Genomic DNA, 20,283 nt, shown 5'->3' with positions numbered 1-20,283 from the left:
TTATGTTTAAGATCCGCTAGGATTTCACCATTAAGCCAAGCTGGTAGCCTGCCATATTTACTATTCTTTCGACTCATTGGGATGGTTTGTCCCTGTAACCTCAACAGGGATTCCTTGAAATACAGCCAGCTCTCCTGGACTCCTTTCCCCTTCAAGTTAGTCCCCCAGGGGATCCTGGCCATCCGTTCCCTGAGGGAGTCGAAGTCTGCTTTCCTGAAGTCCAGGGTCCGTATCCTGCTGCTTACCTTTCTTCCCTGCGTCAGGATCCTGAACTCAACCAACTCATGGTCACTGCCTCCCAGATTCCCATCCACTTTTGCTTCCCCCACTAATTCTACCCGGTTTGTGAGCAGCAGGTCAAGAAAAGCTCCCCCCCCAGTTGGCTCCTCTAGCACTTGCACCAGGAAATTGTCCCCTACGCTTTCCAAAAACTTCCTGGATTGTCTATGCACCGCTGTATTGCTCTCCCAGCAGATATCAGGAAAATTAAAGTCACCCATGAGAATCAGGGCACGCGATCTAGTAGCTTCCGTGAGCTGCCGGAAGAAAGCCTCATCTACCTCATCCCCCTGGTCCGGTGGTCTATAGCAGACTCCCACCACTACATCACTCTTGTTGCACACACTTCTAAACTTAATCCAGAGACACTCAGGTTTTTCTGCAGTTTCGTACCGGAGCTCTGAGCAGTCATACTGCTCCCTTACATACAGTGCTACTCCCCCACCTTTTCTGCCCTGCCTGTCCTTCCTGAACAGTTTATAACCATCCATGACAGTACTCCAGTCATGTGAGTTATCCCACCAAGTCTCTGTTATTCAGATCACGTCATAGTTCCTTGACATCACCAGGACCTCCAGTTCTCCCTGCTTGTTTCCAAGGCTTTGTGCATTTGTATATAAGCACTTGAGATAACCTGTTGATCGCCCCTCATTCCCAGTATGAGGCAGGAGCCCTCCCCTCACAGACATTCCTGCCTGTGCTTCCTCCTGGTATCCCGCTTTCCCACTTACCTCAGGGCTTTGGTCTCCTTCCCCCGGTGAACCTAGTTTAAAGCCCTCCTCACTAGGTTAGCCAGCCTGCTTGTAAAGATGCTCTTCCCTCTCTTCGTAAGATGGAGCCCGTCTCTGCCCAGCACTCCTCCTTCATGGAACACCATCCCATGGTCAAAGAATCCAAAGCCTTCTCTCTGACACCACCTGCGTAGCCATTCGTTGACTTCCACGATTCGACGGTCCCTACCTAGGCCTTTTCCTTCCACGGGGAGGATGGACGAGAACACCACTTGCGCCTCCAACTCCTTTATCCTTCTTCCTAGAGCCACATAGTCCGCAGTGATCCGCTCAAGGTCATTCTTGGCAGTATCATTGGTGCCCACGTGGAGAAGCAGGAAGGGGTAGCGATCCGAGGGCTTGATGAGTCTCGGCAGTCTCTCCGTCACATCGCGAATCTTAGCCCCTGGCAAGCAACAGACTTCTCGGTTTTCCCGGTCAGGGCGGCAGATAGATGACTCAGTCCCCCCGGAGGAGAGAGTGCCCGACCACCACCACCCGCCTTCTCCTCTTGGGAGTGGTGGTCGTGGAACCCCCAACCTCAGGACATAGCATCTCATGCCTTCCAACCAGCGGAGTCTCCTTCTGCTTTCTCGCCCCAGACATATCATCTGGTCCACTCTCTGCAACGATACCTGTGGAGAGAACATGAAAGCGGTTAGTTACCTGTGTCTGTGATACTGGAACCCGGACATTCCGCTTACCTCTTCTGGAGGTCACATGTTGCCAAGCTTCTTCACTGGCCTCTTGGCTTCTCTGTGCAACCTGCTCTATATCTTTAGAGCTTTGTGCCCCTAGAAGCATATCCTGAGTTTTGTCCAGAAAATCCTCAGTTTCTCGTATGCAACGCAGGGTTGTTATCTGTTGCTCCAGACCTTCAATTTTCTCTTCCAATATGGAGACCAGCTTGCACTTTGTACAGACAAAGTCGCTTCTGTCCTGTCTAACTTCAGGCACATGTTTTTTAACTTGTGGCACTAACATGGCTCAGGCCAGCCAAGTTTTAGACAGGCAGAGAGCCCTGCCTCTGGCACTTCTGTCTGTACCAGCTCTGTATGTATAGATTTCCCCTCCCTGACTTTCCCTGCCAGACTCAGCACTCAGTTCCCCACAGCACATCCCTCTTATTACTACTGTACCCAATTCAATTCCAGTTGTCGTCAATGGCAAACCTCCCATTGACTTCAGTGTTGCAGGATCCCATAGGATGCTGGGGGGATATTAACTAACTCCCCAGAGTTGGCCCTGCCCTAGAAATCCCTGCATACCCACAGGTAATTAGGGTCCTTCCTGTAGCCAAAGGAGATGGTTAACCTTGGGACTGCACCTATACATCCTATCACAGGACTCTTCTGAGGAGCAGATCACTGTATGGATCCTAATGAAATGCAGGGCAGGTGCCAGTCTTAGGTCATTTTGTCTGAGAAGAATTTCACACCTTTCACTCCTTTTTATTATTCACACAATAAGTTACTTCAGCTACTGCTGATGGAGCAAGAGACAGAAATGGACAGTGTCACTGAGCTCTCTTACATATGCTCACAAATGCAGATTTATTCTTTCAGATCCCAACTACAGAAAGACATCAGGGACACCTACAAATTCCTCCCTTCTTACTGGGTGGCAGTGACTCTCTTGCTCCTTGCTCTCTGTTTATACAACAGTTAGCATGTCATAAGGTATGTAAGGAATCAATCGCAGACAACCTAGTGACCACTGGTAAAAATAAATGTCTTATATTTGTTTGTCTTTACTAACCATTCTGTGATACAGACTGCATGAAAACTACACACAAGATTAATCCGATTCCGACTCAAAGTGTGGGCCTTTACTCAGATGCTAAATACTACAACTTTGATGTTTCCTCTTTTTGGCTTGCTAAATGGATGGACAAAATCCAAAATCATAAAGCTGGGTATCTTTATTTGTGTGAATTAATAACCAATATTCCAAGAATAGCAGTTCTCAAACGTAACTGAACCGCAATCCCCTTCTGACAATTACTTCACAATCCCATGAGGATGGACTGAAGCCTGAGCCCGCCTAAGCCCCACCACTCTAGACAGGGGAGCCAAGCTGAAGCCCAAGGGCTTCAGACCCTAGTCAGGGGGCCTGCAACCCGACCCCTGCCACCCAGGGCTGTAGCCCTCGGGCTTTGACTTTGGCCCTGGGCCCCAGCAAGTCTAAACCAGCCCTTGTGACCCCATTTTGACCCCATTTCAAGAACTGCTGTGCTAGATCTTGAGACAAAGCTCTGTTGCTTTCTATCAGAGGTTTTAGCCATTTTGATCTTAGCTCATTATAAAATGAGTTCCTTAATATAGAGTGGCACATACCCTCAACTTTACCCTTCCCACATGGGCTTAATCTCAAATCAAACTCTCTAGCCTGGGGTCCGCAATTATTTTGTTCAAAAAAGAAAATAACACCGATAATTCTGCATCTTGCTTTAACATGGGAAGGATGAGCGTCCTATGTGAGATTCTACAGGTGAACCAGTGACTTTATGGGGAAATGTCTTAAAAGAATTTTGGCAGTCTTGAATACCCCTGTCATGAGAAAACAAGGAGATGCAAAGTGAAGTTTTACATGTAAAAACAAAACACCTCATGAAAGTGATTCAAACAACTGGGAGTTATACTCTACCAGCATATGTGCTGGCATGCTGTCTAGATTAATTCTGTTAAGGGCTTCAGGGAGTTTGAATTCTGGGGCTGGAGGCAACTTGAGCCAGATCCTGGGGTGCTACATGGCCACTTTGCATCACATTGCAGTCAGGTTCTTTTCCTAAAGTTGGTATAACTGACCATGGGAGGATCACCCAGTGTAGGGGGATCACTGAATGTGATATAGGAGCTGCTGTCTCATCCCCTAGCTCCCTGCTGTTGGCACAGAGGGCATGATTAGAGCTTTCCTGTGTCCTCCTGAGCCCTGGCTGTTGTGTTTGCCCTTTGGGCTCAGAGGTATGCTGTGGGGAAATGGCCAGGCACACAGTCAGTTTTGAATCAAGAGAGCAGAAAGGCCACCTTCTCCCCATTTCTGAGCTGCCATGGGTGCTGCTTGGCTGTAGCTGAGGAATCAGGATTTGAGCTTTTCAATCCTGTATGTTTGCATTCTTCCACAACTGGCTTGTGAGCGCCAGATGTTCTGCTGAGGACATTAAATCTTGCATAATTGCACTGACACATTTGGCAAGTAAGCTGGAATTATTCAGCAACGACGTCAGGTGAATTTTAACATCTTAAATTGCTAACCCCAAAACTGTTCACTTCTTGAAAGGGCTTTCAGAAGTCCCAACGCTGTAGGGGAACTTGCCCTGGCCTTGCATGGGAGGAGGGCAGGAGGAGCTGAGAGTGCAAAGAACAGGTGGAGCATAGTTGGGCCCAGAGACAGCTAACATTTTGGCTGATACTAGGAGCTAAAGAGAGACCTTCACAGCAGACAGCATGAGATTCTACAGCTTGAGCTGAGCTGAAGAGCCAGCCTGTATAGCTGGGGCTGTAAGAGAGTCATCTCCTCTGTGGATCAAGCACAGAGGGGCACATGTAACCCATACCAACCAGTGGGTTCTATTGCTCCCCCGGTGTGTTGAGGTGCTCAAGGAAGGATTGTGCCCCCTGAACACTTCCTGATGCTCTGCCCCTCACAGAGGCCAGTGATGAAATGCAATACTTGGGCCCTGAATTGTTTTGACTGGTTGTGTGGGGATCGATCAAAGCTGCAGCCATGTGCCCATATAGCTCAGTGTATCTGTTGAATCGCAGACATGTGTGACTACAAGTGGGGTGTGTCAGGTAATGCACATTATGCAAGCTGCACTAATAGTGTGCACAGGATGGTGTGCTCTCTGTCAGTGTGTATACACATGAGGGAGGCTTGCTGCTTACTAAGGGCATGCCATTCTTGGAGGTATTGCATTGTCCTTTGCTGCTGAGCAGTGTGCATTCTGGGATTTCTCACTGTGCATGTGGGATGCAAAGCAGAAGCCAGATGTGTTTAATTTTTAAAAAACAAACAAACCCCAGAACACCTATGTTTCCTCTGTCTCCACTCTGTCCTTCCGTTTTGGGTGGCCTAGCACCATTTCTGAATTGCTGTCAGCTAGCACAGACCCAACAATGCTCTGCACTGCTATGCTGGCAACCATGAATGTGCAGAAGCTGTTTGGGCTGTCTTAGAGCTCTCAATGCTGGATAAATTTGGCTTTGGACTCCACCCACCACCCACTGAGCACATGATGTGGCGGCAGCTCCTCAGTAGTAGGAAATTCAGGGGCAGAAGAAGCAGGACAAGGATGAAGAAGAAGAGGAGGATGCTAATCAACTGGTTCCTGGAGCAGCTTCATGCTGTGCAGGGCTGTTTCTGTGCTTGGGGAAACCAGTGTGGACTGGACATTCTGCAGACCTGGAACAAATAGCAGTGGGGAGAGAATTTCAGGATGGGAAAGGCAACCTTTTTGGAGATATTTGCTGAACTAACCCCTAAGCTGCAGCAGCAGCGAACCAATATGAGCTGACCCATACCTGTGATCAGTCAGGTTGTCCTTCCCATCTGGAAACCAGCCACCCCCAAATGCTTCTGGTTCATAGCTAACCAATTCAGCATGGGGAGGGGCCATTGTCATACAGGTGTGTGATGCCATGGAAAAGGTGCTACTGAACTGGGTTATAAAGCTCAGTAATGTTCAGGAAGTTATTGATGACTTAGCACACAGGGGCTTCCAACATTGTACTGGGATAATTGATGGGACCCATGCACCTATTTATTTGCCCACAAACCTCCCTCCTCCATCAGGGATCAGAATTTAAAACCAGAGATGGTCATTTCTCCATGGTGCTCCAAGGGCTTACAGAACACCCTGGGCAGATCTAAGGTCACACATACTGGCTGATCTTTCAGAACTCCGCTCTGTATACCTTAGTGGTGAAAGGACTGCTTGCCACCAGGAATGCTATGAACCTTCATGGTGTGGACACTGCTCATTATCCTGGGAGACACGGCTTGTCCTCTCGTTTCCCTGGCTAATGAAGCCATTCACTTGTTGAACTACTGTCTCAGTAGTTTCAGAATGACAGGGGAGCATGCATTTGGCTGTTTGTAAGGAACGTGGTGCTGTTTGTGGAATAGGTTGGAAGCAGCAGGAAAAAAGTGCCCAAGGTCATAGCAGCATGTTGTGCTTTGCACAATGTTTGTGAGAGAAAGAGAGAGAGCCTTAGTGATGAGTGGGAGGCTGAGGCGCAGACACTTGCTCAGCAGTTTGAGCAGCCAGCAAGATGTCCAAGAGAAAATGGAAACAGACAGGACAATATTGTCAGGGATGCCTATTACTCCTACTTTGAGTCTCAAGCCTAAACCTGTGCAGCTGTAGATCCAGCTGTTAACCCGCAGGGAGCTCTGGATGGATTGTGAGCAGTTTCATGGCGTTTATGGGCAATGGAGGTGCAATGTTGTGGCAGTCCTTATTTACCTCATGTCTTTGCCTAGTACTCTTGTAAAATGGTATGAGTTATATAAAACTTAATAAATTTCAGTATTAAGTGCCTTGACCCCTCATGAATGTTTCTTTGAATTTCTCAGTGGTTTTGTTATTAATCTATTACGTAATAAACAAAAAATAAACCTATAAATGAAACCATAATGAAACAATGTATTGTCAAACAACTACAAAGCAACCTCTAATTAAAACAATAGTCAAAACATTAAAGTGCAACAGCACAATGCATGGTTTGAAGTCACAGGCAAGCTTTACGTCTTGCCTTTGCTTCTTCTTATTCATGGGTCTTATGGTGTTGAATGGTGAGGCTTAAAGTTACCAGGGCAATAGAGGTTTCTAAAGAGCTGGGCCAGCAGGTACAACTGTTCTCAGTGCCCTGAGCTTGGCCCAACCAGGGGAATGGCCTCTGGGAGCTCTCCTGTGGGGTACAGAAGGGAGGAGTTGCTGGTGCTCCCACTATCCTGTATTGCCCAGGAGCTGCAGAACGTGACTGGCTCCTGGTTTACAACAGTGCAGGGCCTGCTGCCCGAACCGCAACATATGTTAGAGTGCAGCATTTTGGCTGTGTGCCGTATTCAGGAGCTGCCTCTGCATCTCCCTTGTCTTTGATGAGGTCTTTGGCCACAGCAATGCTGTCTCCGGCACCTGCAATGCTTTGAATCCCACAATGTCATTGGCCATTCCCACAATCTCCGAAGAGTTCCCTGTCGGTTTCCCTCTCCATCCTCAACAACTACCTCCACCACTGTGGAGGTTTTTTTGGGTTGGGGGAGGGGGGGTAGGGATGAGGAGGAATTGGATGGTGGTGGGTTTTTTTGGTTTGGACTTTGCGGTGATGGCCATGAAGATTTCATCATGAGTTAGCCAGCTGGTCAGTCACTGATAAAGGCCCTGTCCTTGCGGGTCTGGCCAGTGCAGGTGCTGTGTCACTATTTAGAAGAGAGGAAAAAATTAATAAGTGATTACTGTTCATATTCTAGGGAAGCTGTGATAGAAATGCATGCTAAAAATGCTGACTTTACCTCCCTGAGAGTCTTCCCATCCTTGGGGGAGCCAGTTGAGTGGTGTGTGCTTTGGGATTTTTGTCTTTGCTGTTGTGCATTGGAGGTGGGGACATAGGCTGAGTTGGGAATGATGTTCCCAGTCTGGGGGTGGTCGGGAATTATGTTCTCAATCTGGGCTTTGCAGTTTTGGTGTAACTTGGAGGTGCCTGTATGCTATCAGAAGGGACACTTCCAGGAGCAAACTGCATAGTAATCCCTTCTATGTCCCCTTTAAGCTGTCCTGACTCTGGATGACATTACACTGAGGCAGGAAAGCAGGAGGCAGAGAATGGCCTTATTCAAAAAGGCAAAGAATAGACCAGTGAGGTACACTGAAGTTATTCACCAAGATGGTCCCTCCCAGAAGCGTTGCAGGCGTGGAAGGGAGTTGTGAGCTATACCATGCAGCTATTCCTCAAAATATCCGGACAAAACCTGAGAAATTTCTCAGTCTTAGATTTTGCTTTATCTGCCCTGCAGCCATGGTGAAAGTTCAGAGAAAAATAGAGTTCTGAAACGATGGACACATTCACTGTTCCCAGTTTTTCTCTGTGTAAGCCTGTGAAAAGTCACTAAGATCTTTGCTGTCCCTACAGTAAAGCTTTTGTACTGTAACATGTTATGGAGCTTTTATATCTCAGCTGGGGGCTGCAGTCTTTGTAACTTTATTGGCATGCAATGTCCATGTCTACCTCATGCAAACAGAGAATGCTAACCAAACTTCTTTTCCTGTAATCACTGTCTCAATAAATCAATAAATTTTGCACAAAATAATATTTTCATTATTCTAGTCAGCTGCAGGAGAGGGGGCTAAGAGAGGCTGTTGCTGGCTGCCGTCTCGAGCTGGGGAATAGGGTTGTGGGCAGACTGGTGTGGTAGGCTGGGCAGATCAGGGAAGGGGAAAGGAAAGGAAACCAGAGAAACTGAGGCATGCCTAGGAGTCATATTACAGAAAACTCCCACTTTGTCAAAGCTACACCCCATTTTTGTACAGCTATAACTATTTCTGAGAGAGTATGATTTATTTTGGGGTTTTCATTTTTTTCTTTTTAACTGACATAGTTCTACCAGTATAACCTCTCGTGTGGGCACAGTTATACTGGTAAAAAGGCACCTTTATACCAGTAACACATATTCCCCTTCCCCTACAGGAATAGCTATGCTTGTATAAGCAGTTATACAGAGTAACTGTATCCACCCTAGGGCGTCTACCAATATTGTTAAAACAGTAGAACATCTGTGAATAGACAGGGCCTTGTGTATTACCTTGGAATCAGTTGCAGAACAATTTACCTTGAGCTGACAGCTTTTTTTTTGGCTCCGTCTCCTGCTGATGACAGTTACTATGGAAAATGAGGGTGATTTAGAGGGTTTATGAACATCAGGTTCAAGGCAAATTGGAAAAGGAGACATATTAGCTTCTAATCCTTGTCCTCACTTTATTTGATGCCTGTCTCTTTTTACCGTCACCCCCATATCTCCTTAGTCTCCACACCTCCTTCCCAGCTGGGGCTGTGTTATCGTCAGATGTCAGCTTTTAAACAAAAAATCAAGGTCCATCAGCAGTGTATGGAAATGCTACAGAGATGAGCTGTTCAGGGACAAGGGAACTCTGCCAGTCAGCAGCCAGTCCACTAGCCAACTAAAGGTTACTATTGTCAGGCTTGGAAGGGGGAGGGTCCTGTCTGGGCTAGCTAGCTCCAGATGGAGCAATGGTGGCCATGATTTGATTTGTAAAGCAAAAGGAAAATTGTGGGGAGATCCTCAAGACTGCATCAAGGCAGGAGATAACCAAGGAATGGAGATGCTTCTTAGCTGTAGGGGCAGAAAGGAAGGTTTGGAACTTCCGTATGTTGTGGAGGAAGAAATGTCAGGATTTGATGACATCCTGGATGTGTGAAACATGACACCAAGGGCTAGATTTACAAAGGGGACTTAGATTCAGTGTAGCAAGGCCTAATGTTTAGATGCCCTGCCACCTAGCATAACTCTCAGCCTTTTGTCAGGTGCCCAGGCTCCCTACACACTGGATGGCGGGAGAGAGGTGAATGAGAATGGGATCCACAAAAGCCAGCACACTAAGTGGAGGGCTACCTAAGCTAGCCAATAGGACATGCTGAGGAGAGGGGTCTGGCCTAAGCCCTGCTCTTGAAAGGGATTTAGGTGCCTAACACCAAGTCAGAGGAAGGTGCCTGTATCTAGTTGGGATTCGGAGAGATGAACCCCTTCCTTGAGTTAGGCTTACCTGACTTTTAGGCACCTTTCTCACAAAAACTGGTGGTAGTGATGACTTTTCCCCGTAGTCCAGTGGATGTGGAGAAAGGTCTTGACCCTGACTTGCCCTCATTGTACATGAGAGCCCTAACTACTGGGCACAGAGTCAGCCTCAGTCTCTCTCTCCCCCACTGGCAGAAATTTAGGCACCTACAGGGGTAGGTGACAGCTGAGCAGAAGTTTTGAGGATCTACATTTTGGATGTAGGCACCTAAATCCCTTTGTGGCTCTAGCCTCAAGGTTGCAATCTGGATGAACAGGAAGATAGTGGTGAAGGGAGGGAGAAGAGAGGTGAGAAGGTCAGTGAAGGTCATGTTGAAGCTGAACTGGAGGCTGAACATCCAGCATCATAGGTAGTAGGATAGTTGGAGGAGGGCAGCTGGACTGCAGGGGAAGGTTAGGGTGGAGAGAGAGAGATTTCAGAGTCGTTGACATAGATGGCAGCTGCAACAGAGTAAGCAGATTAGGTCACCCAGTAACAGGGTATAGAGGGTGTCAAGGTTCCTTCCCCACTCTGAACTCTAGGGTACAGATGTGGGGACCTGCATGAAAGACCCTCTAAGCTTATTCTTACCAGCTTAGGTTAAAAACTTCCTCAAGGTACAAACTTTGCCTTTTCCTTGAACCCTATGCTGCCACCACCAAGTGTGTTAAACAAAGAACAGGGAGAGAACCAACTTGGAGACATCTTCCCCCAAAAATATCCCCCCAAGTCATACACCCCCTTTCCTGGAGAAGGCTTGATAAAAATCCTCACCAATTTGTACAGGTGAACACAGACCCAAATCCTTGGACCTTAAGAACAATGAAAAATAATCAGGCTTTTAAAAGAAGTATTTCAATTAAAGTAAAAGAATCACCTCTGTAAAATCAGGATGGTAAATACCTTACAGGGTAATCAGATTCAAAACATAGAGAATCCCTCTAGGCAAAACCTTAAGTTACAAAAAGACACAAAAACAGGAATATACATTCCATTCAGCACAGTCTATTTTACCAGCTATTAAACAAAAGGCAATCTAACGCATTTCTAGCTAGATTACTTACTAACTTTCTACAGGAGTTCTGAGCTGCATTCCTGATCTGTTCCCGGCAAGAGCATCACGCAGACAGACAGACCCTTTGTTTCCCCCCCCTCCAGCTTTGAAAGTATCTTGTCTCCTCATGGGTCATTTTGGTCAGGTGCCAGTGAGGTTATCCTAGCTTCTTAACCCTTTACAGGTGAAAGGGTTTTTCCTCTGGCCAGGAGGGATTTAAAGGTGTTTACCCTTCCCTTTATATTTATGACAGAGGGAAAAGAGGATAAGACCCAAGAACAGAGTTTGGAGAGGTAACAATACAGGGAGGGAGGAGCAAGAACAGAAGGGTTCCTGGAAGTAGCAGATGGGGGAAAACTAGGAAATCTTTACAAAGTTCTCCATGAATGCTATCCACAAGCTTTCCCTCAGCCACTATTCTTCGATCTCTTTCCCCAGCCCCTGAATCCTGCTCCTGAGGGTTCACTGACCTCAGCCTCTTCTTTCTGCTGTAGCTGCTCTTACCACTGGCTCAGTGCATGCCTGCTTTGCTAAGTCAGTCAGCTCAGTGCTGTGCTTGACAGGAGGCTGTTTCTTCAGGACTGAGTAACAGAGTGGGGACTCATGGAGAATTACATTCAGGACGCTCTTCAAGTAATGGTTTGTCAAGTTATGGAAGGATATATTCCCTTAATTATACCCCTGCCTCTGATATAAATAATTATGAAATAAAACAGGAATGGAATAAGAGTAAACCAGATGGATCAGTTCAAGTACCTGGGTGGCCGAGTTACAGAAGATGGCGAGTTTGAACATGAAATACAGTCCAGACTGGGGAGCGCTGGAAGAGTGTGGGATAACTTCTCAGGAGGTGTGTATGCCCCTGAGACTGAAGGCCCACTGTACAGAGCAATGGTTCTGAAGCATGGGCAGTGAAGAGACTGCAGGTTGAGTGCCTACAGGGGGTTGCGATTAAGTCTTCACGCAATAAAAAGAATTGTGCCAGGACAAGATTTTGAAATGAAAGCATTAGGATGGGGAGCTAGCGAACAGGGGAGTTTGTAGGAGGGAGTTGTAATACAGTCGCTATGGTTAGGAAGGGCCACATCGCCAGTGCCAACGCCACTGCTGTCTCCTCCACCTGCGCCTGTATCCACACAGACAACCTCACCACAGATGCCTCTGCCCAGATCCTGGTGTGGATTTGCAGCGACTGTGGCCTGCATTTCCCACTCTTAGAAAGCCAGGCTAGGGGGACCATCCAGTGTGAAAGGTGCCTGCTGGTGGAATCTCTCAGGAAGCAGGTGGGAGAGCTACAGGAGGAGGTGGCTAGACTGAGGAGCATCCTTACCCGAGAGGAGTTCCTCAAGAATATTTATATGGAGACATCCAAGGTTGAGGAAGCTATCCAGCTACAGAGGGTTGCTGTCACACCACTGGGGGAGAAGGATATGGGTCTGTCACAGGGAGGGCACTGGCAGCAGGCAGTACTCCACCCCTACTCCCAATCCACCCACCCACCATGGTGATGGAAAACTGATATGCTGCCCTAGCAATGACCAATCCTGCCCCCCCCCCCACAAGAGAAAGAGGAGAAGCCATGTACCCCCAAGGCTGGGAGGATCACCAATCTCCAGGAGGATGGATCCAGGAGGAGGATCCAGGACGAAATGTAGGGTAGTGGTGATTGGTGACTCTCTTCTGAGGGGGATGGAGGCACCCCTCTGTCGACCTGACATGGCATCCTGGGAGTTATGCTGCCTGCCAGGGGCCTGTATGCAAGACGTTATGGAGGGATTGTCGAGGATTATCCAGCTCTCTGACTACTACTACCCCATGTTACTCATCCATGTGGGCACTAATGATACTGTGAGGTATGACCCTCAGCACATCAGAAGTGACTACAGGGCTCTGGGAGTAAAGGTGAGGGAGTTGGGAGAGCAGGTGGTGTTCTCTTTGATCCTTCTGGTCAAGGGTAGGGGCCCAGGCAGAGACAGATGCATCCTGGAGGTGAATGCCTGGCTGTGAGGATGGTGTCGCCAGGAGTGCTTTGATTTCCTTGACCACAGACTACTGTTCCAGGAAGGACTGCTAAGCAGAGATGGGATCCACCTATTGAGGATGGGGAAGAGCATATTTGGATACAGACTGGCGAACCTAGAGAGGAGGGCTTTAAACTAGGTTCAAAGGGGGCAGGTGACCAAAGCCCACAGGTAAATCAAGAACATGGAGACCTGGGAGAAGGTTTGGAACTTGGATGGGAGCACAGGCTGTTATAGCAGGGATAAAGGAGAGACCAGACAGAATTGGCAGGGGAGCGGGGGGATCAAATCAGTATTTTAGATGTCTGTATATTAATGCAATAAGTATGGGGAATAAGCAGGAAGAACTCAAAATGCTAGTGAATAAACAGAACTATGACACAGCTGGCATCACAGAGACCTGATGGGATAATACGCATAATTGGAATATTGGTATAGAAGGATATAGCTTGCTCAGTAAGGACAGGTAGGGGAAAAAAGGGAGGAGGTGTTGCCTTATATATTTAAAAATGTATAACATGTGGATTGAGGTTGAGAGGAAATAGGAGACGGACTTGTTGCAAGTTTCTGGGCAAGGATAAAAGGAGTAAAAAACAAGGCTGATGTTATGGTAGGGGTCTACTACAGACTACCTAACCAGGAAGAAGAGGTGTGTGAGGCTTTTTTAAACAACTAACAAAATCATCCAAAGCACAGGACTTGGTGGTGATGAGGGATTTCAACTACCCAGACATCTGTTGGGAAAATAACACAGCAGGGTACAGATTATCTAATAAGTTCTTGGAATGTATTGGAGACAATTTTTTATTTCAGAAGGTGGTGACAGCTACTAGGGAAGAGGCTGATTTTGACAAATAGGGAGGAACTGGTTGAAAATTTGAAAGTGGAAGGCAGCTTGGGTGAAAGTGATCATGAAATGATAGAGTTCTAAGGAATGATGGGAGGGAGAACAGCAAAATAAAGACACTGGATTTCAAGAAAGCAGACTTTAGCAAACTCAGGGAGTTGGTAGGTAAGATCCCATGGGAAACAAGTCTAAGGGGAAAAACAATAGAAGACAGGTGGCAGTTTTTCAAAGAGACATTATTAAGGGCACAAGAGCAAACTATCCCACAGTGTAGGAAAGATAAGAAATATGGCAAGAGACCACCCTGGCTTACCCAGGAGATCTTCAATCAAGAAGAGTCCTGCAAAAAGTGGAAACTAGGTCAATTTACAAAGCATGAATATAAACAAATAACACAGACATGTAGGGACAAAATTAGAAAGGCCAAGGCACAAAATGAGATCAAACTAGCTAGAAACATAAAGGGTAACAAGAAAATATTCTACAAATATATTAGAAGCAAGAGGAAGACCAAGGACAGGGTAGGCCCATTACTCAAGGGGTGGGGGGAGGAAATAATAACAGAAAATGTGGAAATGGTAGAAGTGCTTAATGACTACTTTGTTTTGGTTTTCACCAAAAAGGTTGGTGGTGATTGGATGTCTAACATAGTGAATGCCAGTGAAAATGAGGTAGTAACAGAAGAGGCTAAAAAATAGAGAAAGAACAAGTTAAAAATTACTTGGACAAATTAGATGTCTTCAAGTCACCAGGGCCTGATGACATGCATCCTTGAATATTCAAGGAGCTGACTGAGGAGATATCTGAGCCATTAGCAATTATCTTTGAAAAGTCATGGAAGACAGGAGACTGGAAAATGGCACTGTATTTGCCCATCTATAAAAAGGGAAATAAGGACAACCCAGGGAATTACAGACCAGTCAGCTTAACTTCTGTACCCGGAAAGATAATGGAGCAAATAATTGAGCAATCAATTTGCAAACATCTAGAAGATAATAAGGTGATAAGTAACAGCATGGATTTGTCAAGAAAAAACCATGTCAAACCAACCTGATAGCTTTCTTTGACAGGGTAACAAGCCTTGTGGAAGTGGTAGAGGTGGTATATCTTGACTATAGTAAAGCTTTTGATATGATCTCGCAAGACCTTCTCATAAACAAACTAGAGAAATGCAACTGAGATGGAGCTCCTATAAGGTGGGTGCATAACTGGTTGGAAAACAGTTCCCAGAGAGTAGTTATCAGCGGTTCACAGTCATGGTGGAAAGGCATAACAAGTGGGGTCCTACAGGGATCAGTTCAGGGTCCAGTTTTGTTCAATATCTTCATCAGTAATTTAGATAATGGCACAGAGAGTACACTTATAAAGTTTGTGGACAATACCAAGCTGGGAGGGGTTTCAAGTCCTTTGGAGGATAGGATTAAAATTCAAAATGATCTGGAGAAATGGTCTGAAGTAAATAGGATGAAATTCAATAAGGACAAATGCAAAGTATTCCGTTTAGGAAGGAATAATCTGTTGCACACATACAAAATGGGAAATGACTGCCTAGGAAGGAGTACTGCGGAAAGCAATTTGGGGGTCATAGTGGACCACAAGCTAAATGAGTCAACAGTGGAATGCTGTTGCAAAAAAAAAAAAAAAAAAAAAAAGCAAACATCCTTCTGGGATATATTAGCAGGACCATTGTAAGCAAGACACGAGAAGTAATTCTTCTGCTCTACTCACTCTGTGCTGAGTAGGCCTCGACTGGAGTATTGTGTCCAGTTCTGGGCGCCACATTTCAGGAAGGATGTGGACAAACTGGAGAGAGTCCAGAGAAGAGTGACAAAAATGATTAAAGATCTGTAAAATATGACCTATGAAGGAAGATGGGGAAAAAAAAAATTGGTTTGTTTAGTCTGGAAAAGAGAAGACTGAGGTGGGGGACATAACAATTTTCAAGTATGTAAAAGGTTGTTACAAGGAAGAGGAAGAAAAATTGTTTTTCTTAACCTCTGAGGTTAGGACAAGAAGCAATGGGCTTAAATTGTGGCAAGGGAGGTTTAGGTTGCACAGTAGGAAAAACTTCCTAACTGTCAAGGTGGTTAAGCACTGGAATAAATTGCTTAGGGAGGTTGTGGAATCTCCATCATTGGAAATTTTTAAGAGCAGGTTAGACAAGCACCTGTCAGGAATGCTCTAGATAATATAGTCCTGCCTTGAGTGCAGGGGACTGGACTAGATGACCTCTCAAGGTCCCTTCCAGTTCTATGATTTTATGATGGAAGTCAAAGTCCGTGATGTGGCTGACAAATCTAGGAAGCGCAGCTTTGCTGGTTTGGTTATGTACAAAGGATGAATGAAGAGGACTCGGTGAAGATAGCAAGGCAAGAGAGGGTGGTAAGAAAGAGACCATGAGGAAAGCTGAGGAAGCAATGGATGGATTGTATCAAAGAAGGTGGTAAGCAGGTGGACATTAGTGCCAGCTCAGGCAGGTGAAGATGGCAGAAGCACAATGACCTGACCCCAGATAATGGGATAAGACGAAGGAGGAGGAGAAGAATAGGAATAAAGAGCTGGACAAAAAGGTGAAGTCTAGACAGAAACATAGGATGGGGAGAATGGGATGAGACAAAAACTCATTCCTCTTCGGCTTCAGCTGCACTTTCAATCCATCCTGGACCATGCCTTCCAAATGAAGCCCTTCTTTCAGGGACTGGCAGGAAAGGAGACCATGCACTGATGCAGCATGTTGATGGTCAGCTAGACTAGTCCAAATTTACTGGAAAACTGTAGAAAATCAACAATGGAGACCAGTGCATGGTTTCTGAACATCTTTGGAAGCCAGTAAGGCTTTGCCTCTGGTATAGATCCTTAGGAGGAGGAGGACTCACAATGTATCATCCAAACAGATGCTCTAGGCTGCAACTGGCATTGACACCATTTCAGATACATCTGAATAAGCCTGGAGAGGCTTGTGGCTAAGAGACAAGCACGCTAGAGACCATGTCCTCAACTGGGAAAGAAAAGGACCAAAAAGTGTTAGCATTTTGGTTTTGTTGCAAAAGTAAGTCTCAGGGAAAGTGTGTCTGATTCAGAGAATGAATTTCTACCCTAACGGAGTGGCCTGATTGTGAGAGGTGCCGAGGACCTGCATCTCCCAGTGATTTAAAAGGGACTTGTGCTGATAATCTGCACTTCTTAGGTTGAGGCCCTAACAAAGCAACTGTGATGGAGGGAGGGGTTTAAAATAAAGAGCAGGGAAGGGTGGAGGGGAAGGGAGAATTTTCTCTCTAAGGTTCTAGCAGCGAACTTGACATGATTACATCAATTTTGTTTGACTGTAGCTTTGACCAGATGTATAGAAATTATGTTCTCGGAACTGTGTGTAGGGAGGAATTAGCTTTTTATTTCAATCTGCTGAGAAGAAAGGGGTACTATGATCAAATTACTAGGACACTGAGCCTGAGGCACTGGCTTCTGTTCCTGGCTCTGCCATTGACACACTGTTACCTGGGGCAAGTTACTTAATCTCTGTGCTACAGTTTCCCCATAACTCACATGGGGACGACAATGGGTACCCATTGTTGTAAAGAACTTTAAGATCTACAAATGGAAATTTATCATGTAAGTCCTAAGTGTTGTTTGTTAATAATCGTTTAATGACACTTTAACTACAAATAAAACAACAAATCTTTGTCACTAGAATGTTACTTAAGCCAAAGATGGGTTTTTTTGTTTGTTTGTAACGTACAATCTGTCTGCCTACATAAAGTTAAAGAGCCAGTGATTCAGGCAGTGCCTTTAGTGCTACAAGGACATTTGTGTTTGAATAAACCAGCAATCCAGTTTGGGGGAAAAGCTTTCTTTGGGAGAAGGAGACAGTCTGTCTGTGACATGCAGATGGGCTGGTCCCTGAATTCTGTGCCGGTTCTTTCTACTGCAACAAACCAAGTATTTCACCCTGCAACTGTCAGTACTGCTATGATGCATCACAAGTGTGCACTGATAATACTCTAGGAAAAGGAATAGCTACTGTCAAGAAAGCCGGAGATCTCATCCAAATGGCGGGAGAAGGGAGTGCTGGTGCCAGACTAGTGACAGGGCTCGTGCAATGTGTGTGGTTAAGAACAAAACACATCCCACTTTCATATACCTGACTTGACTGTCACTTTCACTTTCACTGCCAAATCCCAGAAACATCCTCAGGTCTGAGCTTTTCAAGGAAAGTCCTGCCCATAGAAGCGAAAGTCGTAATAGTCACTTTAGAAGGCAAGACCCATTTCTGTAATCAATGTGTCTGGGTGGGGAAATTGAGAAGTTAACTCTTGCTGTGGAAGTCAAGGATTGGAGTTGTTCACATTATAGTCATTGTGATAAATACAATATGGTTATTTTACGGACTGTTCATCACATCAAGTGTTACACAATGCTTTACACTCATAAGCTAGAGACAGAAGATACATTCTAATGCAAGATTTAAAGCAATCTACTCGCTGGCTCTTGAGGACACTAAGTCCCAGTCAGATGGAGTAATACAAGTAAAGCTGTGACCCCTAGTGGAGAGTGATAGTAGGACACTAAGAGGAGGCTAATGCTGGAGGAGGGGAGTGAGCTGGTAAAAAGTGATGAGGTACCACCAACAGACAACCCTTCCTGGTTTGTCTGTTTCACTAAAGAAGTATTTGATTAAGACAGCCCATGCACTGTCTTATCAAGCCTGTAAGATTGTATTGAACAAGTCCATAGACATAACTGTTTGAGCTGTGTAGGAAATGATACATCCCCTTTTCACCCATCACGTACATTTTCAAATCTCAGAAGTGTTAATGTAGAACATTATTCTGATGGAGCCTCTGGTTTTCTCATATCTGGGTTTGGGATGATGGTGACTGATTTCTATCATCCTTTCCTGAAAGGTCAAAACAGGTATTTTATGTGTATTACCATCTCAAAACAGGTATGTGCAGACCTGAACACAATGCAAGATTATATTACAAATAATCAGAGACTGGTTTAAGTAGCTTATCCCCATCACTATTCTATTGAGTGCCTGCCAGCTACTCAAAAGTAAATGTAACGATCTCTCCTTCTCCTTTTTCAACGTGTAGAAGAAACACCTTGGTTAGGTCTTGTGTGGGTGTAAAGACTTTAGTGAAGGAAAGCCAAGTCTAAGGGATGAGCTTTGCATTTAGTTCTGAGAATGCTGATAGCTGTGGTCACTCTTACCTGTTGCAGGAGCGAGTTCCATAGTTTCTGTCTACCTCTTGTGGAGGTTTTGTCTTCCACGTTGACAAACTTCTCAGTTATTGGTCACAAGTTTGATCCAGTGAAACCCACGGTGTCACGGGAGATCACTGTGCTGGAGAGAAAGGCAGTGGCTCAGGTAACTAGATAATTCACACAAAGAGCTTTAGATATCAGGATAGAGATGCTGAACTGGATTCTCTTATTAGTGGAGGCAGAACACTGGAGGGGAGTTCTAGGAGACATTTGGGAAGCAGACAGGCTGCTGTGTGTTGTACCATTTAGACCCTTTTCAGGGTTGCAGGGATCTCAAACTCAAATGACCACGAGGACCACATGAGGACGAGTGCATTGGCCCGAGGGCTGCATCACTGACACCCCACATCGCTGCCCCTGGCTCCACCCCCACTCCACCCCTTCCATGAGGCCCTGCCTCTTCCCACCCCTTCCCTGTCCCCATTCCAACCCCTTCCCCGAAGTCCCCACCCCAACTCTGCTCCCTCCCTGCCCCCAAAGGGTGCAGGAGGTATGCAGGGTACAGCAGGGGGCTCAGGGCAGGGAGTTGGGGTGAGGGGTGCAGCAGGGGGTTGGGGTGCAGGGTGCGGCAGGGGGCTTGAGGTGCAGCAGGGGGCTCAGGGCAGTGAGTTGGAGTGTGGGGTGCAGCAGGGGGTCATGGTGCAGGGTACGGCAGGGGGCTCAGGGCAGGGGGTTTGGGTGCAGGAGAGGTGCAAGGTGCGGCATGTGGTGGGGGCTCAGGACAGGGAGTTAGGGTGCAGGCAGGGCCAGCTCCAGGCACCAGCAAACCAAGCAGGTGCCTGGGGCGGCAAATATAAAGAGGCGGCAGGAGGTTGGGCTCTGGGGCAGCAATCCACCCTTGGCAGCGGCGGGAATTTGGCGGCTGCTCCGTCACAGCGCGTTTCGCGCTCGGTGGCGGGGACACGACTCGTGTTTGGTCACCGGAGGCAATTCAGTGGCTGCACAGTCACTCCCCCTCCGTGTTTGGCGGCAAGGTTTTTTGTTTGTTTGCTGCTTGGGGTGGCAAAAACACTGGAGCCGGCCCTGGGTGCAGGATGCAGCAGGGGGCTCAGGGCAGGGAGTTGGGGTGCAGGAGGGGTTCAGGGTGTAGGCTCCGGCCCGGTGCCACTTACCTAGAGCGGCTCCAGGGTGGCAGCAGCGCGCACCGGGGCCAGGGCGGGAGGGGGCTCCGCGTTGCTCTTGCTTCCAGGTACCTTCCCTGAAGCTCCTATTGGCTGCGGTTACCCGTTCCCGGCCAATGGGAGCTGCAGTTG

At 46.7% G+C, this 20,283-nt stretch overlaps 1 long non-coding RNA gene across 1 annotated transcript; it reads right to left on the bottom strand.

The window, feature by feature from the left end:
- Positions 1-406: 406 nt before the first annotated feature.
- On the bottom strand, positions 407-20,283 carry LOC311516369. Its single transcript, XR_014710393.1, has 3 exons — positions 20,143-20,283; positions 18,977-19,109; positions 407-1,684 (listed from the first exon to the last, which is right to left on the bottom strand). It is a non-coding gene; the product is annotated as an uncharacterized lncRNA (long non-coding RNA).

The sequence above is a fragment of the Lepidochelys olivacea genome (assembly GCF_965140295.1).
Source record: "Lepidochelys olivacea isolate rLepOli2 genome assembly, chromosome: 2".
In the NCBI taxonomy this organism is placed as follows: domain Eukaryota; kingdom Metazoa; phylum Chordata; order Testudines; family Cheloniidae; genus Lepidochelys; species Lepidochelys olivacea.
Note: the sequence above shows the minus strand (reverse complement) of the source record. Positions and strands in the feature narration are given on the sequence as shown.